The sequence below is a fragment of the Bos taurus genome, chromosome 5, assembly GCF_002263795.3.
Source record: "Bos taurus isolate L1 Dominette 01449 registration number 42190680 breed Hereford chromosome 5, ARS-UCD2.0, whole genome shotgun sequence".
Classification (NCBI taxonomy): domain Eukaryota; kingdom Metazoa; phylum Chordata; class Mammalia; order Artiodactyla; family Bovidae; genus Bos; species Bos taurus.
In genome coordinates, this window is record NC_037332.1 from 65155828 (window position 1) to 65183178 (window position 27351).

At 42.4% G+C, this 27351-nt stretch overlaps 1 long non-coding RNA gene across 1 annotated transcript; it reads right to left on the bottom strand.

Moving 5' to 3' along the window:
• On the bottom strand, positions 1-27327 carry LOC101908204 (uncharacterized). Its single transcript, XR_234618.5, has 4 exons — positions 27239-27327; positions 22524-22645; positions 18561-19376; positions 1-1202 (listed from the first exon to the last, which is right to left on the bottom strand). It is a non-coding gene; the product is annotated as an uncharacterized lncRNA (long non-coding RNA).
• Between the last annotated feature and the right edge of the window lie 24 nt (positions 27328-27351).

Below are 27351 nucleotides of genomic sequence, written 5' to 3' on the forward strand. Positions count from 1 at the left end.
TCAGTTTTTTGCATATTTATTTAAAATTTTTTCTGCAGATAACTGGAGAAGGCAATGTCACCCCCACTCTAGTACTCTTTTGCCTGGAAAATCCCATGGATGGAGGAGCCTAGTAGGCTTCAGTCCATGGGGTCGCTAAGAGTCAGACACGACTGAGCGACTTCACTTTCACTTTTCATTTTCGTGCATTGGAGAAGGAAATGGCAACCCACTCCAGTGTTCTTGCCTGGAGAATCCCAGGGGACCCTGGTGGGGTCCCATCTATGCGGCTGCACAGAGTCAGACACGACTGAAGCGACTTAGCGGCTGCAGATAACTACATGTCTAAGAAATTTCTATTGCTCAGGAAATGTGAAATTTATACCGAGATAAATCCTTGAGGTATGGGCCAGAGCCCTAAAAGAAGAGTGGATAGTCACCCTATCCCAGGAAGGGACATCCTCAAATATAAAAGGAGGTTTCAAGATGCTCCACCAAATGATAAGCCAGTGTTCAAATAAGCCAGTGATAATGATAAAAAAAAAGCCAGTATTCAATGATAATAAGCCAGTGTTCAAACCCTGGTCTGATTCCAAAGCCTGTGGATGTTTCGTATCACTGTTGTGAGGAATGAGGGCAGAACAGGAATCTAACAAACATGGAGCATTTTCTAAGTGCCAGTACCGTGTTCTGGTAGAGGTAATTTGCTCCCTTTTATTATTTTCTCTACAGAAGAGTGAAAGTGTTAGTTGCTCAGTCACGTGTGACTCTGACTCCATGGACTGTAGCCTGCTAGGCTCTTCTGTCCATGGAATTCTCCAGGCAAGAATACTGGATTGGATTGCCATTCCCTCCTCCAGAGAATCTTCCTGAACCAGGTATCGAACCTAGGTCTCATGCATTGCAGGCAGGTTCTTTTACCATCTGAGCCACCAGAGAAGTCCATTATCTTCTTTAGTGAAGGTGTTATGGGTCTATAACAATATTTGCTCTGTTCTAGATGTTTCTACCCTTACCCATCATCCACATGTTGAAGCCCTCACTCTCAGTGTGATAGTATTGGGAGGCAGGCTTTTGGAGGTAATTAGGTTTAGATGAGGTCATGAGAGTGTCATGAGAGTACAGCCCCACAGTTAAGATTAATGTCCTTATAAGCAGAAGAATACACCAGAGCACACTCTCTCTCCACCATGCAGGGTTGCAGCTGGAAGGCAGCTGGGCATCTGCAAGACAGGAATGACATTCTTATTAGGAACCAGATCTGCTGGTCCCCTAATCTCAGACCTCCATTCTCCAGAAGTGTGAGAAAATAAACGTCCATTGTTTAAGCTTCCCAGTCCATGGTATTTTGATATAGCAGCTTGATCAAGGACAATATCCAATTACAAATCTCTTTTTGCCTTGTTTTGAATGCAAAGGGACAAGCTTCTTTATAGTTTTTATAAAATTGTTTAAAAAAAAAAAAACCAACATGATTTCTAAACAAAGGAGTTTCAGCAATGGGATTTGTAAATGTCACTTGTTTTCTTTCATTGTAGCAGCTATATGGCCTTTCTCTGGGAAAAGGGCACTGAAGTTTTACTATAACTTATTTAATAACGATCGTCAATTGTAATAGTGTGTTAATCTCAACTGTTTCCTACGACAAGGAAGAGTTGTTACCTGACTTGTCAGGGAAGAGATTTTTCCCAAGGATTCCTATAAATAAGATCTATCATCTTTTTAAAAAAGCAGGTTATAGAATAATATGCATCATATAATTAAATTGCAATAATACAAGTATTTATATGCATAAAAATATTCTGGAAGGTTATCTCCAAGGATTTTAACAGAAGCTATAACTACATGTTGGAACTATGTGTAATCTTTTTTGAAAGAGTGAAAGTGTTAGTTGCTCAGTCGTGTCCGACTCTTTGCAACCCCATTGGCTGTCGCCTGCCAGGTTCCTCTGTCCATGGGACTTCCCAGGCAAGAATACTGTAGTGGGTTGCCATTTCCTCTTTCAAAGGATCTTCCAGCCTAGGGATCAAACCCGGGTCTCCTGCATGCAGGTGGATTCTTTATCATACTCATCTAAATATTCTAATTCTTGTGCCACAAAAATATAACAGGACAAAATGTTTCAACTATTAACATAATACAAGACTCAGAAAAGCTACATGAACAGTTTCTGAGAATACCAAAACTGCACTTGGATTCTATGCTTTCAGAAGGGGGTAAGAAAATGAACATTTATTACAAACTTAGCAATTTTTCAATGTGAGTGGTATTTTTCCCATTTTACAGATGAGGAAACTTAAGGATCAGAGGTTGCAGAAACAGTCTAAATCATATAACAACACAAAGCAGTGCCTGGATTAAATGAGACTCATCTGATCCCAATGGCCTCACTCTCTCCACCTGACTGGACAGCTTTCAACACTGTGTAATAGAAAGCACCACTCCAGGTGCCTTGCATACAACAGTCTGTTAGTAATGACTGCACCTAAGTTTCATCTGACTCAAGGTCCCTTCTTCCAGCTCAGGGAAGGAGTGCACGTCGGGCTCACAGGCACACCAACCACTCCCTAACTCACCATGAGTAAAGGCATATGGCTCTGAAATTCTTGTTACACCTGTAGTGCCAAATGCACTAAATGTGGTTTACCTTCCCTCTACCTGTGGTAAAAACCCATCATTAAGGGGACTTAGAGGCTTTTGATAATTCTGAGATACTTATGCTCTTAAGGGAAGCTCTCTACCTCACGGTGGACTGACAATCAGCCTTTTATTTTAACAACTGGCAGAGCATCAGAGCCTTGCCTCAATTGCCCTTTGTTTTCCTGTCCTGTTGGATGTTTTGTTAAGTATTAATATGTTTTTGATTCCCCATCACACCAAGGAGCCTTGGGCAATTCACTTATGGTTTCTCCTTGCTGTCACGTTGCAAGGAGATGAAGAACTGATTGCTAAAAATTGTTTTCTCACCATTACAATCGCGGCAGTGAGGCGCTGCATGTGGCACCTCTTGGAATAAATTTGGCCAAGTGGCAAGTGATTGGCAAGAAGCCAGCGTGGTGGGTGGAGGAGAAGCAAACTACGAACAGAATGTGGACGAGTGCTGACATTTTGGGACAGGAGAAAAATGACATGGGATGTATGGTGATAGAGGGAAAGCATCTGCATTACAATAGGGACTTTAATGAAGCTCTTCCAATGGGTCAGGCCCTGGGTTAAGCCTTTTACATGTGTTGCATGATTCATTTCCACAAGTAGTAGCTGATCCAAGTTGTGTGAATCTCTGAAGATGATGTACTTTGTGGTAGGGGTGAGGGGTTGGGTTTAGATGATGAGATTAAAATAGAAAATGCAGGCACTTCCCTGGAGGTCCAGTGGTTAATACTCTGTGCTCCCAATGCAGAGGGCCTGGGTCCGATCCCTGGTCAGAGAACTAGATCCCGCAGGCCGCATCTAAGAGTTCACATGCTGCAGCTAAAATATCTACATGTGGCAACCAAAGAACCTGCACGCCACATCGGAGGTAGAAGATCCTGCACGCTGCAACTAAGACCAGGTGCAGCCAAACAAACAAACATTAAACAAAATTACAACCTGCCTAAGGCTCCCCCGTGAGAGGCTCACACAAGTGCGGTACCTTAACGCTTAAACTTCCTTAGGTTCTAGTTAAGCCCAGAAGTTAAACTGTTCAGTCAGGTTAGGTAACTTGCCCAGTCACAGAGTTACCAAGTGGCACAACCAGGATTCCAACCAAGCTTTCAAAGTCCTTCAAGAATTGCCCAAAGCCCCCAAAGAGGCAATTCATGAAGACAAACACTCTTGAAGCAGCACCATGACACCCTGAAGTGGTTCTGAGGAAGACAGGCAGAGCTGGGCCCTGCCAGGACCTGCAGGACTTGGGGGAATGGAATCCTGCCAGATAGCTCTGCAGGGATTTGCATCTTTCAAATTCATAGCACCTATAAAGAAAACCTCTGTGAAGGGAGACAGAAAGACAGGTTTTAATGACTCTAATCACTGTATCCACAATCCAAAAAAAAAAAAAAAAAAAACACAGGAGAAAAAAAAAATTCTTTTTAAGACACACACATTTAATTTAGCCACAATCCTGGATAAGAAGCTAACAGTGATCAAAGCTGGATGCAGTGAAGGGCTGGTAAAACAACTCACGGGGCAGAGAGAGCCCCAGTTTTAGCATTGGCCAATTTCTATGGTGTCAGTGCTCTTCCCAAGACTGGTTTAAAACTACCAATGGTTGTTAGGCTCACAAAATTCCTGAATATTTCACAATCACCTCTTACAAATAGGTACAAGGTACTCTAGCACACCACTGGCTGGGTTTTCCATCTGGCTGTCAAGGTCATGGCCTCAAGCTGTTCAGTTTTTATGAAGATCTTTCTTAAAGGTTAAAGGAAGGGAGTTCCCTGGGTGGTCCAGTTGCTAATACTCTACACTTCCACTGCAGGGGACATGGGCTCCATCCCTGGTTGGGGAACTTAAGATCCCACATGCTAAGACATATGGCCAAAAAAAAAAAGTTAAAGGCAAATCTTCTTGGCCCTGAAATCTCATCTAGGTAGGTAGAGGGTTTTTGATTAATTGATAAATCTTAAGAACATTAGGGACACTCATTTGGGGTTCTTCACCGTCCACCATGATCCATTTATATAATCTTTCTGCAACATGTACTCAACAACTGATGCAGGTATGAACCTCGGCTCCTGTCCCCTCCTCTATTTCCTTGACCTATTGACAGCCCTGGAGCCTCTGTCCTCCCCACAGAACCCCACAAGTAACTGCAACAGCCAGATCAGATCAGATCAGTCACTCAGTCGTGTCCGACTCTTTGCAACCCCATGAATCGCAGCACGCCAGGCCTCCCTGTCCATCACCAACTCCCGGAGTTCACTCAGACTCACGTCCATCGAGTCAGTGATGCCATCCAGCCATCTCATCCTCTGTCATCCCCTTCTCCTCCTGCCCCCAATCCCTCCCAGCATCAGAGTCTTTTCCAATGAGTCAACTCTTCGCATGATGTGGCCAAAGTACTGGAGTTTCAGCTTCAGCATCATTCCTTCCAAAGAAATCCCAGGGTTGATCTCCTTCAGAATGGACTGGTTGGATCTCCTTGCAGTCCAAGGGACTCTCAAGAGTCTTCTCCAACACCACAGTTCAAAAGCATCAATTCTTCGGTGCTGAGCCTTCTTCCCAGTCCAACTCTCACATCCATACATGACCACAGGAAAAACCATAGCCTTGACTAGACGGACTTTGTTGGCAAAGTAATGTCTCTGCTTTGAACATGCTATCTAGGTTGGTCATAACTTTCCTTCCAAGGAGTAAGCGTCTTTTAATTTCATGGCTGCAGTCACCATCTGCAGTGATCCTGGAGCCCAGAAAAATAAAGTCTGACACTGTTTCCACTGTTTCCCCGTCTATTTCCCATGAAGTGGTGGGACCGGATGCCATGATCTTCGTTTTCTGAATGTTGAGCTTTAAGCCAACTTTTTCACTCTCCACTTTCACTTTCATCAAGAGGCTTTTGAGTTCCTCTTCACTTTCTGCCATAAGGGTGGTGTCATCTGCATATCTGAGGTTATTGATATTTCTCCCAGCAATCTTGATTCCAGCTTGTGTTTCTTCCAGTCCAGCGTTTCTCATGATGTACTCTGCATAAAAGTTAAATAAGCAGGGTGACAATATACAGCCTTGACGTACTCCTTTTCCTATTTGGAACCAGTCTGTTGTTCCATGTCCAATTCTAACTGTTGCTTCCTGACCTGCATACAAATTTCTCAAGAGGCAGATTAGGTGGTCTGGTATTCCCATCTCTTTCAGAATTTTCCACAGTTTATTGTGATCCACACAGTCAAAGGCTTTGGCATAGTCAATAAAGCAGAAATAGATGTTTTTCTGGAACTCTCTTGCTTTTTCTATGATCCAGCGGATGTTGGCAATTTGATCTCTGGTTCCTCTGCCTTTTCTAAAATCAGCTTGAACATCAGGAAGTTCACGGTTCACATATTGCTGAAGCCTGGCTTGGAGAATTTTGAGCATTACTTTACTAGCATGTGAGATGAGTGCAACTGTGTGGTAGTTTGAGCATTCTTTGGCATTGCCTTTCTTTGGGATTGGAATGAAAACTGACCTTTTCCAGTCTTGTGGCCACTGCTGAGTTTTCCAAATTTGCTGGCATATTGAATGCAACACTTTCACAGCATCATCTTTCAGGATTTGGAATAGCTCAACTGGAATTCCATCACCTCCACTAGCTTTGTTCGTAGTGATGCTTTCTAAGGCCCATTTGACTTCACATTCCAGGATGTCTGGCTCTAGGTCAGTGATCACACCATCGTGATTATCTGGGTCGTGAAGATCTTTTTTGTACAGTTCTTCTGTGTATTCTTGCCATCTCTTCTTAATATCTTCTGCTTCTGTTAGGTCCATACCATTTCTGTCCTTTATCGAGCTCATCTTTGCGTGAAATGTTCCTTTGGTATCTCTGATTTTCTTGAAGAGATCCCTAGTCTTTCCCATTCTGTTGTTTTCCTCTATTTCTTTGCATTGATCGCTGAAGAAGGCTTTCTTATCTCTTCTTGCTATTCTTTGGAACTCTGCATTCAGATGTTTATATCTTTCCTTTTCTCCTTTGCTTTTCGCTTCTCTTCTTTTCACAGCTATTTGTAAGGCCTCCCCAGACAGCCATTTTGCTTTTTTGCATTTCTTTTCTATGGGAATGGTCTTGATCCCTGTCTCCTGTACAACAGGACAACTGGTAAAAGCAAAAAGGGACAAGTCCAGCGTCCTCATTTTATAGATGGGGAACTGAGGCCCAAGGAGAAGAAAAGTGACAAAGGTCATGTAGGATTATGATGCTAGAAAGTGAAAGTGAAGTCACTCAGTCATGTCCAACTTTTTGCACCCCCATGGACTGTACCTGCCAGGCTCCTCCATCCATGGGATTTTTCAGGCAAGATTACTCGAGTAGGTTGCCATTTCCTTCTCCAGGGTATCTTCCCAACTCAGGGATCGAACCTGGGTCTCCTGCATTGCAGGCAAACTCTTTACCATCTGAACCACAAGGTGGCTTCAAGTGGGGCTAAAAGCTAAGTCTCCCAGGACTTCGCTGGTGGTCTGGTGATTAAGAATCTGCCTTGCAGTGCAGGGGATGCAGGTTGGATCCCCTGGCTGGTGAATTAAGATCCCACATGCTGCGGGGCAACTATGCCCATGTGCCACAAAAAAAGGTCCTGAATGATGAAACAAATACCTAGCAGGCTGCAACTAAGACCCAATGCAGCCAAATAAATAAAAAATATTAAAAAAAAGGAAAGCTAAGTCTTCTGTTTGATATTCTCTCCAACACCCTGCTGTTTGCACATTTAATAAACATTTCATGATAATATCATTTTTCTTTTTTTTTTTTTTTTTTACTGAATGAATAGGTTTTTTGTTTTTGTTTCAGGATATCTTTAAATGATACCATCTCTTCCAGATTAATTTTGTAGCAACATCAGGAAAGTGATAATTTGGCTGTTTGGAGCCCTGACTCATTTTCTCTGGCCCTGCCCTGTTTACTTTTCTAGAGCTGGGAACACATCACTACACAGGGAAGCTCAGTTCAGTTCAGTTCAGTCGCTCAGTTGTGTCCGACTCTTTGTGACCCCATGAATCACAGCACGCCAGGCCTCCCTGTCCATTACCAACTCCTGGAGTTCACTCAGATTCACGTCCATCGAGTCAGTGATGCCATCCAGCCATCTCATCCTCTGTCATCCCCTTCTCCTCCTGCCCCCAATCCCTCCCAGCATCAGAGTCTTTTCCAATGAGTCAACTCTTCGCATGATGTGGCCAAAGTACTGGAGTTTCAGCTTCAGCATCATTCCTTCCAAAGAAATCCCAGGGTTGATCTCCTTCAGAATGGACTGGTTGGATCTCCTTGCAGTCCAAGGGACTCTCAAGAGTCTTCTCCAACACCACAGTTCAAAAGCATCAATTCTTCGGTGCTGAGCCTTCTTCCCAGTCCAACTCTCACATCCATACATGACCACAGGAAAAACCATAGCCTTGACTAGACGGACTTTGTTGGCAAAGTAATGTCTCTGCTTTGAACATGCTATCTAGGTTGGTCATAACTTTCCTTCCAAGGAGTAAGCGTCTTTTAATTTCATGGCTGCAGTCACCATCTGCAGTGATCCTGGAGCCCAGAAAAATAAAGTCTGACACTGTTTCCACTGTTTCCCCGTCTATTTCCCATGAAGTGGTGGGACCGGATGCCATGATCTTCGTTTTCTGAATGTTGAGCTTTAAGCCAACTTTTTCACTCTCCACTTTCACTTTCATCAAGAGGCTTTTGAGTTCCTCTTCACTTTCTGCCATAAGGGTGGTGTCATCTGCATATCTGAGGTTATTGATATTTCTCCCAGCAATCTTGATTCCAGCTTGTGTTTCTTCCAGTCCAGCGTTTCTCATGATGTACTCTGCATAAAAGTTAAATAAGCAGGGTGACAATATACAGCCTTGACGTACTCCTTTTCCTATTTGGAACCAGTCTGTTGTTCCATGTCCAATTCTAACTGTTGCTTCCTGACCTGCATACAAATTTCTCAAGAGGCAGATTAGGTGGTCTGGTATTCCCATCTCTTTCAGAATTTTCCACAGTTTATTGTGATCCACACAGTCAAAGGCTTTGGCATAGTCAATAAAGCAGAAATAGATGTTTTTCTGGAACTCTCTTGCTTTTTCTATGATCCAGCGGATGTTGGCAATTTGATCTCTGGTTCCTCTGCCTTTTCTAAAATCAGCTTGAACATCAGGAAGTTCACGGTTCACATATTGCTGAAGCCTGGCTTGGAGAATTTTGAGCATTACTTTACTAGCATGTGAGATGAGTGCAACTGTGTGGTAGTTTGAGCATTCTTTGGCATTGCCTTTCTTTGGGATTGGAATGAAAACTGACCTTTTCCAGTCTTGTGGCCACTGCTGAGTTTTCCAAATTTGCTGGCATATTGAATGCAACACTTTCACAGCATCATCTTTCAGGATTTGGAATAGCTCAACTGGAATTCCATCACCTCCACTAGCTTTGTTCGTAGTGATGCTTTCTAAGGCCCATTTGACTTCACATTCCAGGATGTCTGGCTCTAGGTCAGTGATCACACCATCGTGATTATCTGGGTCGTGAAGATCTTTTTTGTACAGTTCTTCTGTGTATTCTTGCCATCTCTTCTTAATATCTTCTGCTTCTGTTAGGTCCATACCATTTCTGTCCTTTATCGAGCTCATCTTTGCGTGAAATGTTCCTTTGGTATCTCTGATTTTCTTGAAGAGATCCCTAGTCTTTCCCATTCTGTTGTTTTCCTCTATTTCTTTGCATTGATCGCTGAAGAAGGCTTTCTTATCTCTTCTTGCTATTCTTTGGAACTCTGCATTCAGATGTTTATATCTTTCCTTTTCTCCTTTGCTTTTCGCTTCTCTTCTTTTCACAGCTATTTGTAAGGCCTCCCCAGACAGCCATTTTGCTTTTTTGCATTTCTTTTCTATGGGAATGGTCTTGATCCCTGTCTCCTGTACAACAGGACAACTGGTAAAAGCAAAAAGGGACAAGTCCAGCGTCCTCATTTTATAGATGGGGAACTGAGGCCCAAGGAGAAGAAAAGTGACAAAGGTCATGTAGGATTATGATGCTAGAAAGTGAAAGTGAAGTCACTCAGTCATGTCCAACTTTTTGCACCCCCATGGACTGTACCTGCCAGGCTCCTCCATCCATGGGATTTTTCAGGCAAGATTACTCGAGTAGGTTGCCATTTCCTTCTCCAGGGTATCTTCCCAACTCAGGGATCGAACCTGGGTCTCCTGCATTGCAGGCAAACTCTTTACCATCTGAACCACAAGGTGGCTTCAAGTGGGGCTAAAAGCTAAGTCTCCCAGGACTTCGCTGGTGGTCTGGTGATTAAGAATCTGCCTTGCAGTGCAGGGGATGCAGGTTGGATCCCCTGGCTGGTGAATTAAGATCCCACATGCTGCGGGGCAACTATGCCCATGTGCCACAAAAAAAGGTCCTGAATGATGAAACAAATACCTAGCAGGCTGCAACTAAGACCCAATGCAGCCAAATAAATAAAAAATATTAAAAAAAAGGAAAGCTAAGTCTTCTGTTTGATATTCTCTCCAACACCCTGCTGTTTGCACATTTAATAAACATTTCATGATAATATCATTTTTCTTTTTTTTTTTTTTTTTTTACTGAATGAATAGGTTTTTTGTTTTTGTTTCAGGATATCTTTAAATGATACCATCTCTTCCAGATTAATTTTGTAGCAACATCAGGAAAGTGATAATTTGGCTGTTTGGAGCCCTGACTCATTTTCTCTGGCCCTGCCCTGTTTACTTTTCTAGAGCTGGGAACACATCACTACACAGGGAAGCTCAGTTCAGTTCAGTTCAGTCGCTCAGTTGTGTCCGACTCTTTGTGACCCCATGAATCACAGCACGCCAGGCCTCCCTGTCCATTACCAACTCCTGGAGTTCACTCAGATTCACGTCCATCGAGTCAGTGATGCCATCCAGCCATCTCATCCTCTGTCATCCCCTTCTCCTCCTGCCCCCAATCCCTCCCAGCATCAGAGTCTTTTCCAATGAGTCAACTCTTCGCATGAGGTGGCCAAAGTACTGGAGTTTCAGCTTCAGCATCATTCCTTCCAAAGAAATCCCAGGGCTGATCTCCTTCAGAATGGACTGGTTGGATCTCCTTGCAGTCCAAGGGACTCTCAAGAGTCTTCTCCAACACCACAGTTCAAAAGCATCAATTCTTCGGCGTTCAGCCTTCTTCCCAGTCCAACTCTCACATCCATACATGACCACAGGAAAAACCATAGCCTTGACTAGACGGACTTTGTTGGCAAAGTAATGTCTCTGCTTTGAACATGCTATCTAGGTTGGTCATAACTTTCCTTCCAAGGAGTAAGCGTCTTTTAATTTCATGGCTGCAGTCACCATCTGTAGTGATTTTGGAGCCCAGAAAAATAAAGTCTGACACTGTTTCCCCATCTATTTCCCATGAAGCGATGGGACTAGATGCCATGATCTTCATTTTCTGAATGTTGAGCTTTAAGCCAACTTTTTCACTCTCCACTTTCACTTTCATCAAGAGGCTTTTGAGTTCCTCTTCACTTTCTGCCATAAGGGTGGTGTCATCTGCATATCTGAGGTTATTGATATTTCTCCTGGCAATCTTGATTCCAGCTTGTGTTTCTTCCAGTCCAGTGTTTCTCATGATGTACTCTGCATATAAGTTAAATAAGCAGGGTGACAATATACAGCCTTGACATACTCCTTTTCCTATTTGGAACCAGTCTGTTGTTCCATGTCCAGTTCTCACTGTTGCTTCCTGACCTGCATACAGATTTCTCAAGAGGCAGATCAGGTGGTCTGGTATTCCCATCTCTTTCAGAATTTCCCACAGTTTATTGTGATCCGCACAGTCAAAGGCTTTGGCATAGTCAATAAAGCAGAAATAGATGTTTTTCTGGAACTCTCTTGCTTTTTCTATGATCCAGTGGATGTTGGCAATTTGATCTCTGGTTCCTCTGCCTTTTCTAAAACCAGCTTGAACATCAGGAAGTTCACGGTTCACATATTGCTGAAGCCTGGCTTGGAGAATTTTGAGCATTACTTTACTAGTGTGTGAGATGAGTGCAATTATGCAGTAGTTTGAGCACTCTTTGGCATTGCCTTTCTTTGGGATTGGAATGAAAACTGACCTTTTCCAGTACTGTGGCCACTGCTGAGTTTTCCAAATGTGCTGGCATATTGAGTGCAGCACTTTCACAGCATCATCTTTCAGGATTTGAAATAGCTCAGGGCTGCCCAATTCAAACACCAACAGAAAGCAGAGCCTGAGACAGGGCTTGCATCAAAGTAAGTAGGGAAAGGCAGTCCAGGTGTGTTACTGAGCTCTGGGCACCTGGGACTTGACCCCCACCGGAACCTCATGAAGAGTCTTGTAGAATTCCTTTCAGAATTAGTGGGTTCCAGCCATGTGGGACTCTCAGAGGAAAAACCAGGAAAGTGCAAGGAAAACAGGACAAGTTTTCACCCTACCAGAATCAACTGCCCAAGAGCTGGGAAAAAGGAACATTTATCCATTAGCTCCTCTCCTTCGATGGTTAAGTTGCCCCACAACATGCCACCTCCCTCACACTTGCATTGTTTGCATATGTGAAAGTCAAAATACATTTCTGCAGGTGTCCAAGAAAGAAATGGACAGCAAGCCCAGGGCAGAATGAGATGCAAACATCTGAGGCGAGGGACGGTAGGCTTATACCTCTGGCAGCCTGAGTGTTGTAGCAATGGCTGGAGTAAAGCTGGGCTGAGAGGATGAGAGGTGGTGCACAGGGCAGTCAGCACAGGGTTTGAAGCTTGGACCCTGAGCTGGCAGCAGCTCAGAGCCTCTGGGATCTGGGATATTGTAGCAACTAAAGCTGCTATGCAGTGTATCAGGCTGCCCTTTCATGAATCTACCGTTGGCAAGATGTTGACCCTTGCATGGTTTTCCTTCCGTTCTTCGTTACTCCCTCCCTCCTTCCCTTTCTCCCTCCTTCTCCTTTTTTTCCCTTCCTCCCCTTCCCCTTTTCCTCCTTCAATAAATATTAGTGAATATCTATCATACCCCAGGGACTATGCCAGATATTTGAGATATAAAAAGAACTAAACACACTTTCCACTTTCATGCATTGGAGAAGGAAATGGCAACCCACTCCAGTGTTCTTGCCTGGAGAATCCCATGGACGGAGAAGCCTGGTAGGATGCAGTCCGTGGGGGTCACACAGAGTCAGACACGACTGAAGCGACTTAGCAGCAGCAGCAAACACACTTCTTGCCCTCAAGAAGCATGTAGGGGAGGCACCAATCATAAAACAGTTATAATACAATGTAACTCTGGGCAAGAAATGGGCAGGAGAAGAAGGGGAGAACCAAGACTTTACTTAGGAAGTAATATTTAAGCTGAGTCTCTAAGGATGATGATGATGATAATGATAACAATGACAACAGGTAACACTGATGGTTATGGATGGATGCTGCCTATGTGCCAGGCCCTATTCTAAGAATTATAGTATAATACATTTAATCCTTACAACAGCCCTAAAGAGATGCTTTTATTATCCTTAATTTAGAAGAGACAAAGTTGAACAGTTGAAAAATTAAGTTTTCCAAGGTTTAAGGCATAATGGCACAGACTGATATTCACCAAAATCCATTTTTTTCCTTCCTCCTGGACACATAGTTCATTCATTCAGTCATGTCTGATTCTTTGTGACCCTATGGATGGAAGCACGCCAGGCTTCCCTGTCCATCACTAACTCCCCGAGCCTGCTCAAACTCATGTCCATCGAATCAGTGATGCCATCCAACCATCTCATTCTCTGTTGTACCCTTCTCCTCCTGCCCTCAATCTTTCCCAGCATCAGGGTCTTTTTCAGTGAGTCAGTTCTTCACATCAGGTGGCCAAAGTATTGGAGCTTCAACATCAACCCTTTCAATGAATATTCAGGACTGATTTTCTTTAGTATTGACTGGTTTTATCTCTGTGCAGTCCAAGGGACTTTCAAGAGTCTTCTCCAACACCACAGTTCAAAAGCATCAACTATTCGGCGCTCAGCTTTCACATAGCTGGACTACATTTCCCAACCTCCTTTGCAGTTAGGTATAGCCATGTGACTGAATTCTAGCTAACGGAATGGGAATAAAAAAGACATTTCTAGACCTGACCCACAAAAAACTCTGTATATATATCCCTCATATGCTTTTCCCCTCCTGGATGTCTGGAAAGGTGACACTGAAAAGCACATCTTGAAAACGGTTGGGTTTCCATCAATTTGGGTCCCTAAATAGAGGAGGGCTTGTCCCATTGATTATTCATGTGCCCAGCACTGTTATTTGAGCAGGAAATAAACTTTTACTGTGTTTGAGCTACTACAGATTTTGGGGTCTTTTGTTACAGCAACAATTCCATCTTTTTTTATTTTTCAGTGCGGTCAGTCTACCATAATTAGTATAGGCACATATGAAAAACAGCAGAAAATTAGGTTAAAATGGTAAATAAAAGGTGCCATGTACCACATAAAAGTCTTATCCTTTTTCTACCCCAGAAGTACAGATGGAGCAGAAGGAAACAAAAAGGGTAGCTACAGTTCCAAGTGGAGAGACAGAATAGCTGAGGGAGGTCATACCTAACACATTCTTTTTTCTCAGCAATAAGAAGCAGAGCTCTCTTCCTAAGGGTATGCTAGGTGTGTGGGCAAGAGGGTAGGCTGTGAGGCAGCAGGCTGGGAACATGAAAAAAGTGGATAATAATAAGGCTAACAACTGTGAGAGACGACAGTTTAGAGTCCAGAATTTGAAGTCTGTATCATGTAGATACCTATAGGGAAAACAGATATCACTCTAGATATTTCAAGCAGAAGGGTATTTAACACAGGCAATTGGGTGCTCATGAAACTGACAGAAAGACCTGAGAAGCAAAATTCAGGGGGATCCTAATTTTCAACTTCATTGCCTCAGAGCCAGAGATCTGCTACCATTTTGGCAGGAAAGCTACGACAAACCTAGACAATGTGTTGAAAAGCAGACATCATTCTGCCCACAAAGGTCCGTGTAGTCAAGGCTATGGTCTTCCCAGGGGAGCATCATCTCCTGCACTGAAAGAACATGCTACCTTTGGTGAGCAACTGGTAAGCGCTAGCCCCCATTTACTTATCTCTTTACTGCTGCTGCTGCTGCTAAGTCGCTTCAGTCGTGTCCAACTCTGTGCGACCCAATAGACAGCAGCCCACCAGGCTCCCCTGTCCCTGGAATTCTCCAGGCAAGAACACTGGAGTGGGTTGCCATTTCCTTCTCCAATGCATGAAAGTGAAAAGTGAAGTGAAGTCGCTCAGTCGTGTCCGACTCTTAGCAACCCCATGGACTGCACCCTACCAGGCTCCTCTGCCCATGGGATTTTCCAGGCAAGAGGACTGGAGTGGGTTGCCATTGCCTTCTCCCTATGTCTTTACTACCACTGTATTAAATGCAACAAGGATGAGTGTGGTGACTGACTGCAAAAATGGCTCTAATCCTTGGCTCCTCCCTGTAGCTTTGCCCTTTGCAATGGGAATTTGTAGCTCTTCCCATCAAGAGATGGACTATTTCCCCACCCACTGAGTATGAGCTATTCTTGCTACTTGCTTTGCCAAACAGAGTAAGGTGACAGTGGTGTGTAAAGTTCTGAGCCTAGGTCTTGCATTCTTTCAGGCTCTCTCAGGCCTCTTCTTGGCCATGAGTCAAGCCCAAGCTAGCTGGCTTGCTTGACGAAGAGAGACCACATGACGCAGAGGTATGTAGCCAAGTCACCCAAGCCAAGGCCATGCTAGATTAGCCATCCCCTAGTTGGTCAGCAGACCACCAGCACCAACAAGCCCAGCCAAGATCAGCCACGACCAACCCAGAACATGAGAACCATCCAGCCACAGCCTTGTTGCATGCCACTGTGGCTGTTTTTTATGCAGCTTTCTTGTGTCAATAGTTAACTGATACAGTTTGCTTTCAGGCAAAGCAGAAAGTCTAATGTATGAATTGTGCCAGTATTAACCAGAACAATTAATCAGGAAAATTAATCTAGGTTGCAAGTGACAGAAATCTAAGATTTGCTTAAACACATAAGGGAATTTATTGGTTCATATGGGCTTCCCAAGTGGTTCAGTGGTAAAGAATCCACCTACCAATGCAGGAGACACAGAAGACATGGGTTCAACCCCTGTGTCAGGAAGATCCCCTGGAGAAGGAAATGGTAACCCACTCCAGTATTCTTGCCTGGAAAATCCCATGGACGGAGAAGCCTGACGGGCTGCAGTCAATGGGGTCAGGTCGCAAAGAGTCAGACATGACTGAGCATGCACACACATTATTTAAAAGTCCAAGAGTAGACACAGCTAGATCTAGATGCCCTAATTTGTTATTGGGAACTTGACTCTCCCCATCTCTTGGCTCTACTTTTATCTTAGTTTCATTTTCATGCAAATATTCCCTCATGGGTCAGGAGGGCCACCAGCAGCCTCTAGGTTATATTCTATTAGTTAAATAGAAAGAGAGTTTCTGTTTTCTGTGTGTGTGTGTGTTAGTCGTGTCTGACTCTTTGTGACGCCAAGGGGTATAGCTCATCAGGCTCCTCAGTCCCTGGGACTTTCCAGACAAGAATACTGGAGAGGGTTGCCATTTCCTTCTCCAGGGGATCTTCCTGATCCAGGGATCAAACCCAGGTCTCCTGCATTGCAGACAGACTCTTTAATTGAGCCACCAAGGACGCCTGTATTCTAATATTTCAGGTAAACATATGAGGGACAACTTTCACTGGACTGACTAGGATCACACACCTATCCCTGATCAACCACTTTGTTTTTTTAGGGCAATACACTGTGCCTGGGTCTGGATCACTTTCATCCAACCCAGAGATAGGAGATGGGTTGGTGATAAAAACACATGGACTAAGAATAAATAAAGAGGGGGTTCCCTAAAAGAAAATTAAAGTAGTGCTATCAAAAGAACAGATGAATACTATGCATGACCTTGGCTTCCCAGGTGGCACTAATGGTAAAGAACCCACCTGCCAATACAGGAGAAATAAAAGATGCGGGTGTAATCCCTGGGTCAGGAAGATCCCTTAGAGGAAGACATGGCAACCCACTGTAGTATTCTTGCTTGGAGAAGCCAATGGACAAAGGAGCCTCACAGATTACAGTCCACAGAGTTGCAGAGTCAGACACGACTGAAGTGACTTCGCATGTATGCATGCATGGCCTTGGCTTTAGATGACTTGGCTACAAGGCTTTCTTCATGTAGTCTCTCATCACCCAAAAGGCTAGCTTGGGCTTTTTGATTGCCCTGGTAAAGGCCTAAGAGAGCCTGGAAGAGTGCAAGTGTTCAGAACTGTCACATGCTACTTGCACTGTATTCTATTGAATAGACTTCTATACTTCTCTATATTCTTCTCTACTCCTTGATATTACTAATGAATTAAAGAAAAGAGAGTGAAGCAATGACTTCTCAGCACTGATTCTTTTGCAAAACATACATGGTTCACTATCTGTATAAACTTTTCAACACTGATGCCAAAATAGCTACTGTTATGCACAAGTTTTCTTCCATCCCACCCAGAAGAATGGTCTACAAATCAAATCTTGATTACATCTATCATATATGTAGATAATGATCAAGAGGCCGTTCACATTAAAGACGGGCTTAGGACAGTCACTGGAACTATGAGGTATCTTAATTTCATCTCACAGACTCCTGATGTGTGCCCATGAGCTACCTGAATCATAAAATGGCTTCAGAGTCGTAACTGGAGAGGTAGTACAGTGCAGTGGCCAAAAGCACAGGTTCTGGATACAGTCTGCATATATTTGGGTTCCAGCTCTGACTGCTTTATGAAACTGACTTTGGGTAAGTAACTCAGTCTCAGTTTTCCCAACACTAATGGGAGTAACAATAGAATTTACCTTGTAAGACAAGTAAATGAGTCATAATATGCAAAACACAGAAGAGTACCTGATTCATAGCAAGAGCTATAAAGTATCAGCTATTAATCATCTGGGTGGATACATGTTGCAAGAAGTCTTTTGAACCTGGAGTGAGAAAATCTGGCATCATCAGTCAGAGATGCGTGACCTCAGCTGAGTCACTTCTCATTTCTGGGACTACCTAATTTCATCTGTAATGTGACAGAACTTATATCTACCCTGTTTACCTTGCAGGGATGCTGTAAGGATCAGAGGAGTTGACAGATGTTAAATTTCTTACAAATCTTCAAGTCCTTTATAAATAAAAGGCCTTATTAACACTATCTCCATCAAGATTATCTGACTGTGTGCAATCAAGGCAGTTTTTCATTCCACAGTGCTTTAGACAAAGAATCATTAGAGGAAGAAAATCTGCTGCTGACAAAAGAATGGATCCCTCAACCAAAGCGTTGTTAAGTCATTCAGTCGTGTCTGACTCTGCAACCCTATGGACTGAAGCCCACCAAGCCCACCAAGCTCCTCCATCCATGGGATTTTCCAAGCAAGAATACTGCCAAATCCAGTGGCAAATGTCATTAGGATTGTTTTGTGATTTGAAATATCCACCATCATCTTTTGTAGTTAGCATGAAGTAAAGTTAATTGTAATGGGAAGCATATTAAATTGGGGATCAGGACACCTGGATTCTAGTTCCCAATTCTGCCATTAATTTCCTGTGTCATCTCAAGTGAGTCATTTGATTTCTCTGGGTTACCCTAGCCTGTAAAATGGGGAATGCTTGTAACACTGTGACTGCATAGCTCTTGTGACAAAGATATTCCTGGGCATTGGGTTATGGTCATTCTTGGTGGAAGATTACTCATCATTTAGATTAAATCCCCACTGAATCTCTGGAAAACGCACCTGCCCAGACAGCATTTGATTACAAATACAGTATCTGTTTAACAGAATACATCCAAGAGTATATAGTGAAATCATAATCTCTTTGTCTCTATAATTCCCCATGAATATAAGCATAAATCAACTTACAGATGACTGAGAAATGCATAGCAGTCTTCTTTCACTGCTCCTATAAGGCATCTGGTGATTTCATCTTCCATGGATCTTCTTTCATTGTCCATGCCCTGGGACCTTGTCCACTCTTTCTAAGAGGCCATTTCAGCAATCTCCTAGTATGATCTATAACCTGCTATATGTGATCTGCTCTTCAACCCTCTGACTTCCTCTCCTACTTGCTGTGTTCCTGACATGCTAGACCTCTGGCTATTCCCGGACCAGACTGAAGCTCAATACTGCCTCAGGGCCTTTGCACTTGTTCTTCTGCCTGGAATTATCTTCATGTCCATGGTTCCCTCCCTCCCTTCCTTCATGCTTCTGTTTCCCTGATTACCTTATATAACATTGCAAATCCTCCCCCACTTTGCTCTGGTGCTCTCCAAATTAAGTACCAGCTAAGCTGCAATGAAAGTAAAAGTTGCTCAGTCATCTCCGACTCTTTGCGACTCCATGGACTAGGCAGTCTATGGAATTTTCCAGGCCAGAATACTGTAGTGGGTAGCCATTTACTTCTCCAGGGGATCTTCCCAACCAGGGATTGAACCCAGGTCTCCCACACTGCAGGTGGATTCTTTACCAGCTGAGCCACCAGGGAAGAGCAAGAATACTGGAGTAAGTAGCCTGTCCTGTCCCCTGACCCAGAAATGAGATCCAAACCCAAAATGGCTTATGTTAGTTTACTTCCTTCTTGTATAATACTCAGTAATTGAGCACTCTAAATCTGGGGGCTCTGTCATCTTCCATACTTGGCTTCCAAGGATGCTCCAGTCAGTGCCATCTCCTAGCCAGCTGGAAGGAGAAAGAGAGGATACGAGGAAAGTGACTTTATCCTTCAGTTAATGACCTGAAAGTTACACAAAACCCTTCCACTCATACCCCACTGAATTGAACTTGTCACAGCACTATATATCCAGGTGCAAAATGAAGGCAGGGGGAATGCAGACTCTAATGCCGTAGCCATGTTATCAGTCAAAAGCTGAGAGAGGGGTTCTTTTTCTAAAAAATGAAAAGGGGAATGAATTCTGTGGAATAGTTAAAAGTTTCTGCCACACTCTCCACTTAGTATATTCATCTCCATAGCATTTATTGCCATCTGATGATCTACTATAGATTAACATCATTTACATATTTATTTTTTATTTCCCCACACTGGAACACAAGCCCCATGAAGACAGGGAATTCATTTGTTTACTATTGTCTCTTAAGCCTTTAGATCAGTTTCTGACATATAGCTGGCACTCAATAGAAATTCATTGAGTATGTAAATAGACTTTTTTCCCTATCTGGCATTCTGAGTCACTTGCTTCTCTTTCACTCTGAATCACACAGATCCAAATTTTCCTCGTTTCCAGTGTTAATGAGATTCTGATGCGACTTCCTCTTGGAGCTCCCAGGATTCAAGAGCAGGATGTTGTCTTTCCAGATCCCATCTCAAGTAGGCATGATGTTCTCCAAAGAACTCTGGGTTTACAAGAAGGAGTTAGGAGGAGATGCAACTTTTTTTAAGTTAATGGTCTTTATTTTCGGAGCAGCTTTAAGTTTACAGAAAACTTGAACAGAAAGCGTAGAGAACTCCTGTATGCCAACTTTCCCTTCCCATACAATTTCCCCCATTTTTTTTTAATTTTTATTTATTTATTTGGCTATACTGGGTCTTCTTTGCAGGCATGCAAAATCTTTGGTTTTTGTTGCAGCATGCAGGTTCTTTTCCTTTTTTAGTTGTGGCACGTGGTATTTTTTATTAATAGCTGCAGCATGCAAACTCTTAGTCGCAGTATGTGGGATCTAGTTCCCTGACCAGGGATCAAACCTGGGCCTCCTGCACTGGCAGTGCAGTCTTAGCTACTGGACCATCAGAGAAGTCTGTCCCTGAGTATTAATTGCATTGCATTACTGTGGCATGCTTGTTACAATGGATGAGCCCATAATGATACACTGTTACTAACTAAAGTCTGTATTTAACTGAGGGTTCACTCTTTGTGTTCTACTATTGTGTGAGTACTCTCAAATGCATAAAGTCATGTATCCACCATTATGGTATGATACAGAATAGATTCACTGCCCTAAACCCAGCTGTGCTTCACCATTTGGCCCCTCCTCCCAGCCCCTGGTAACCGCCAATCTTTTTATTGTTTCTATAATTTTCCCTTTTCTAGAATGTCATGAAGTTGGAGTCACACAGTATGCAGCTTTTTCAAATGGGCTTTTTAAACTTAGCAATATGTATTTAAGTTTCTTTCATTTTTTTTTTTGAAACCAGATAGCTCATTTTTTTTATTGAATTTTTATTTTATATTGGGGTATAGTTGATTCACAATGTTGTGTTATTTTCAGGTGTATAGCAAAGTGCTTCAGTCATATATATACATATATCCATTCTTTTTGAGATTCATTTCATCAATGAACAATACTATATTTAAGGATGTACCATAGTTTGTTCATCCATTCACCTATTGAAGGACATCTTGAATGCATCCAAATTTTGGCAATTATGAGTAAAGCTGTTATAAACATCCATATGCAGGTTTGTGTGGACATAAATTTCCAAGTCATTTAGTTAAATACCTAGGAGAGTGACAGGGGGATCATACGATAAGCCTATGTTTAGCTTTACAAAAAGTAGGTAACTGTCTCCCAAAGTGGCTATACCATTGTGCATTCCCACCAGCAATGAATGAGAGTTTGTTTTGCTCCTCTCCAGGATTTAGTGTTGCCAATATTTTAGAGCAGTAGTCTAGTCCCCAACCTTTTTGACACCAGGGACTGGTTTCGTGGTAGACAACCACTCACTTCCTGTTGTGTGGCCCTATTCCTAACAGGCTACAGACTGGTACGGTCTGTGGTATGGGGGCTGGAGACCCCTGTTTTACAGTTTAGTCAATTTAACACATAGGCAACTGTCTAATGACATACGATGTTGAACATCTTTCATTCACTTATTTTCTATCTGTATATCTTCTTTGGTGAGGTGTCTGTTAACATCTTTTACCCATTTTTAACTCAGTTCTTTTTATTTCTGAATTATAAGAGTTCTCTGTGCATTTTGGATACACATATTTTATCAGATATATGTTTTTAAAATATTTTTCCCAGTCTGTGACTTGCCTTTCCATTCTCTTAAGATGTATTTTTAAATGTATCTTTAAAGTATTCTATCACCCAGATCAAAGAGCAGTACATAAGAAACCAAGAAGCATCTCCTTCTCTACCTCCACCACTAAATTAACTGAAAATGTACCATTCTATACATGTAAGAAGTTTAAGGAGAAACTCTAATAATTATTTGACTTCAATGGAACATTCAAAGCACATATGTATACATTACTTCTTTCAGAGCAGCATTAATTTTACAAAGTCACACAGCTGAGTGAACCTCCCAGGATTAGAAACCAGATTTTATGACTCCTGGTCTGATACTCTTTCCAGTCTATCACTGACTCCTATTATCAAGATTTTGTCTTTGATTTTTTTTTTTTTTGACTCTGACTCACCATATAAACATTTGCATTGAAAGGAAGGCTTAAGTTTCCAGTCTTATTTATCAGCAACACAAAAAGTTTAAATCAGATGTATTAAGTATCATTTTGGGTGAAAGTGACAGAACCCAATTAAAATTGACTTAAGCACACAAAGGGGGAATCTGTTAACTAGGGCAACTGAAAAGACCAAGAACTGGATAGAGGGATCCATTGGCTCACGTAAGCTCATCTTAATCTCCTTCCCTCCCTCACCCCTTCTCCCTGTCTCTCTCTCTCTCATTTACTTTGGACAGAGCTCATTCTCAGGCAGACTTCTCCATGAAGTCACACAATGGCCACCAACAGCTTAAGGCTACTATCATCTTGCGAAATCCAGGAAAAAGAAGCACCTCTTTCCCAACAGCTCTAACAAAACTTCCAGATAGGGCCCTTGGTCCAGTTTAGGACACATACTTACCTCTGAACCAGTTAGTTGGTCAAAGAAATGCTTCTTAGGACACATGCCCTCCTAGGTGTCTAATCTGAACTTCAGATACTGAGAATGAGGGAAGAGTGAGTCCTGAAGGGAAAATCAGGATGCTGTTTCAAGAAGAAGAGAGAACACACACTGTCAAGAACTCTACAAATGTCCACCACAACATCCATGCATTTATTTCTCTAAGTCTGTCCCTCCTAGTTCACACTCTTAAGATGCGGGGCAACACTGCTATATTTAAAATAGAAAGAAAAAACCTACTGTATAGCACAGGGAACCTTGCTCAATACTACACAACAAGGTAAATGGCAAAAGAATTCGAAAAAGAATAGCCACATGTACAGGTACAGGTCAATCACTCTGCTGTATGGAAACTAACACAGCATTGTTAATCAACTATATTCCAATATAAAGTAAAAAGTTAAAAAAAAAAAAAAGTGGGGCAGTAAAAAAAAACAAAAACAAAAACAAAAACACTGGAAGACCCAAATACAAATGCTTCCACTGCTTAGAAGTCCTCTGAACTTCAGATCCCTTATCTTTAAAGTGAGGATAATACAACCTATCCTGGTGATATGGATAGGAGAATAAAATAATGACAATAGCAAATAGGTAATAAAATATCTCATCCCCAGTTTCTGATTCGACAGGTTTGGGGTGAAGCCTCAGAATTCACACCTAACAAGTTCCTATACAGTGTTGATGTTGCTGGTTGGGGACCACAATTTGATAACCAAAGTATTAGGTTACTGACTCTTCAGAACAACTCCATGAGGGGCACTAGTATTACCCCTAATTTGTGGATGAGTAAACTGAGGTTCACGTAGCTAGGCAGACTCCTTGCATTCTTGTAATCCCTGGGCTTTAAATTAGAGGGCACTGAGGAAACAAAGATTAAAGAGCAAAATTGCCAAGACTTCCCAATCGAGCTTATGGAGGAAGAAATGAAAGAATTTGTCTAAGTGAACTGGCTGGAAGGGATGGGGCAGGCAGAACCATTGTGGTAAAAGGGAACAGAGGATGGCATGGAATATTGAAGATGTTGGCATAGAGGGCAATAGCTGAGGGCAAGCAGATTCCTAAGTAAACAGTGGTGCTTTTCAGGGCTGCTTTGGATATTCTATAGAAGCTAAGAAACAGCTTTGGGAGAAATATTAAAAATCCTGTGACACAAACCACGTCCAATGTAGGAAGTTACATTACTCTTTGAGTTTGTCAGGGTTAAACAAAATGTACACTTTGTTAATTCAACACTCATTAACCTCAAGTTCAGAGGATGCACTGGTGACACAAAGTTGAAAAAGTCCATGGTTTCTGCCCTTAAGGAACTTGTCGAGTAGCAAGATAGTAGAGCATTTATCCATTCAGCAAACATTTATTCCATCCTCTGTGCCAATACAATTCCTTTTAAAAATGGTATCATTATTAATATCACTTATTTTTAATAGGTCAGGAAGTTGGGTTTCAGGTAGGTTAGATAACTTGTGAAAGCTTGTGCAGTTATGGTACCTGGTACCTTTCATCCATTAGCTTCTTAACTCTGTACAACAACCCCTATGTATGTATGTACTTTTTGTTAGCTCCATTTACATAGAAGGAATTGATGCTCAGAGAGGGTAACTTTCCCCCAAACCACACCAGGAATAAATGGCAGAGCTAAGATTCAATAAAATTCAGGTAAACTGGTTCTAGCATCTATGCTCTTAACCACTACGGTGTATTAATAAACAGTTCAACCAGAGCTGTTAATATACAAGGATCATATAAGGAGTAATAATGCAATATACAACTTGCAAGTGTCAGCTTTTAGATTTTCATGTTTCTCTCTACTCCTTATTGTCCCATTAACTTCATTACAAAAACTAAATAACAGAGAAGGAAAAGGACACAATTATCTGGGGATAATTTTAAAAACAGGTTGGGAACATTGCTTAGAGTATGGGCTCTTACCCTCAGGTAACTGAAGACTTCTAATTCTGAAATCATCTATGCATTTTAGTGTGAATGAGTTTATTAGCATTTTTCTGAAGAGAAAAATCTACAACTTTCTTAGACTTCCTTAAAGAATCTGTGACCCAACAAAGTGAACAACCACCTACAGAAAAAAAAGTCAATTAGCCTACTGGAAGCCAGCCAAACATTGGGTGCTTCTATATTTTATTATTAAAAAGTAAAACTCAATAGCACAGGGAACTCTACTCAATACTCTGTAATTGACTATCAAGGTGAAGGTGAAGTTGCTCAGTTGTGTCCAATTCTTTGCGACCCTGTGGACTGTAGCCTACCAGGCTTCTCTGTCCATAGGATTCTCCAGGCAAGAATAGTGGAGTGGGTTACCATTTCCTTCTTCAGGGGATCTTCCCAACCCAGGATCAAACCTGGGTCTCCCTCATTGGAAGCAGACACTTTAACCTCTGAGCCACCAGGGAGGTAATTGACTATAGAGGGAAAGAATTTTAAAAAGAGTATATGTAAAACTGATCCACTTTGTTACTCACCTGAAACTAATGCAACATTGTAAATCAAGTATACTCCTATGAAAACTTTTTTTTTTTCTTTTTTAAGTTTTATTAAAGTATAAAGGAGATAGAGAAAGCTTCTGACATAGGCATCAGAAGGGGGCAGAAAGAGTACCCGAAAACTTTTTTTAAAAGTCTCATACATGTATGGAGACATTAAAAAATTTTTACAACCCTGTGACAACATGGAAAAACATGTAATGTCAATAACAATATAAAAGTACAATATCGACTTTATTTCTTCACCATATATATTTCGCTCACTTCCTTTCTTTCTTTTCCTCCACACTGGACAGTACTTCTCAAAGTCACCAGTGACCATAATCTTGTCAGATCCAGCAGCTACTTCTCTCTCCTTGGTTTTCACTATAGTTGGTGACTGGCTGTGCTTCTAGCCCAGGACTAGTCTGTTTCTATGTCAATGACTCTCTTTCCTGTCACCCTTCTGGCTGCTGCTAAATGTTGGAGCATTCTATTGATCAACTTGGGTTCTCTTCTCTTCTTCCTTCTCCTTTACATCACTCTCTCCCTAAATCATCTTATTCAGTTCCATGGCTTTAAATAACTTTGCACTTTCAGTTAAGTGTATTTAACTCACACCTCCCGCCCTGACCTCTACACTGAGCACTCAGTTCAGTTCGGTCGCTTAGTCGTGTCCGACTCTTTGTGACCCCATGAATTGCAGCACACCAGGCCTCCCTGTCCATCACCAACTCCTGGAGTTCACTCAGACTCACGTCCATCGAGTCGGTGATGCCATCCAGCCATCTCATCCTCTGTCGTCCCCTTCTTCTCTTGCCCCCAATCCCTCCCAGCATCAGTCTTTTCCAATGAGTCAACTCTTCGCATGAGGTGGCTTTAGCGTCATTCCTTCCAAAGAACACCCAGGACTGATCTCCTTTAGAATGGACTGGTTGGATCTCCTTGCAGTCCAAGGGACTCTCAAGAGTCTTCTCCAACACTACAGTTCAAAAGCATCAATTCCTTGGTGCTCAGCTTTCTTCACAGTCCAACTGTCACATCCATACATGACTAGGCAGGAATATATTCAGTTTGAATATCTCTCCTTGGGTATTTACGATGTAAGCACCCCAAAATAAACATTTCCAAACAAAATTATTATTAATAGTAATATTATTCAGTTCAGCTCAGTCGCTCAGTTGTGTCTGACTCTTTGCTACCCCATGGACTGCAGCATGCCAGGTTTCCCTATCCATCACCAACTCCCCTGTCCACTACCAACTCCCTGAGCTTGCTCAAAGGTATGTCCACCCACTAGGCGATGCCATCCAACCATCTCATCCTCTGCTGTTCCTTTCTCCTCCTGCCTTCAATCTTTCCCAGCATCAGGATCTTTTCTGAGTCAGTTCTTTGCATCAGGTGGACAGAGTATCTGAGCTTTCAGCTCCAATGAATATTCAGGGTTGATTTCCTTTAGGATTGACTGTTTTGAGCTCCTTGCAAGCCAAGGGACTCTCAAGAGTCTTCTCCAACACAACAGTTCAAATAGAGCAGAGCACAGGCCATAGCCGACTCTCCAGAAACATTGAATTAAGTGAAAAAACCTCTCTCTCTCTCTCACACACACACACACCTGTTCATATAATTATGTTTAACAACAGGACATAAAACTGGTAAGAAAATAACAAAAAGCTAATTGGTTGTGCATAAAACCATGAGTTACTGTGCTATGTGTGCGTGCTACGTCGCTTCAGTTCTGTCCAACTTTTTGCGACCCTACAGACTAGTAGCCCTCCAGCCTTCTCTGTCCATCGCATTCTTCAGGCGAGAATACTGGAGTAGGTTGCCATGCCCTTCTCCAGGAGATCTTCCCAACCCAGGGATTGAAGCCGCGTCTCTTACATCTCCTGCGTTGACAGGCGTGTTAAGAATATCAGACTTTGAAGCCGAGTGACCTCTGCCAGACTGCCACTTACCGATTGCTAATCCTTGCTTTCTTCGTAGGCTAAAGAGACTTAAAAATATGTACATTTCGAATCATCATGAGGTCGCGAGGAGTCGGACGCGACTGAGCGACTGAACTGAACGTTCACAATGCGCTTTACTGTGAAACCATGAAGGTAAAGAACTTTGCTTGGTGTAGGGTACATAGTAAGGGTTAGTGATGGTCAGATGTTAATGACGACGGGCGTATTTTCTTTTATGATAAAAACGCACCTTTTTCTTATAAACCTTCGCTCAAGAGAGCGGATAAACTTCCACACCCACCTACTCACTCAGACACTCCGCCGTTCCCAGAAGGCTCTGGGGACTGGCGCGCCTGCTCCGTC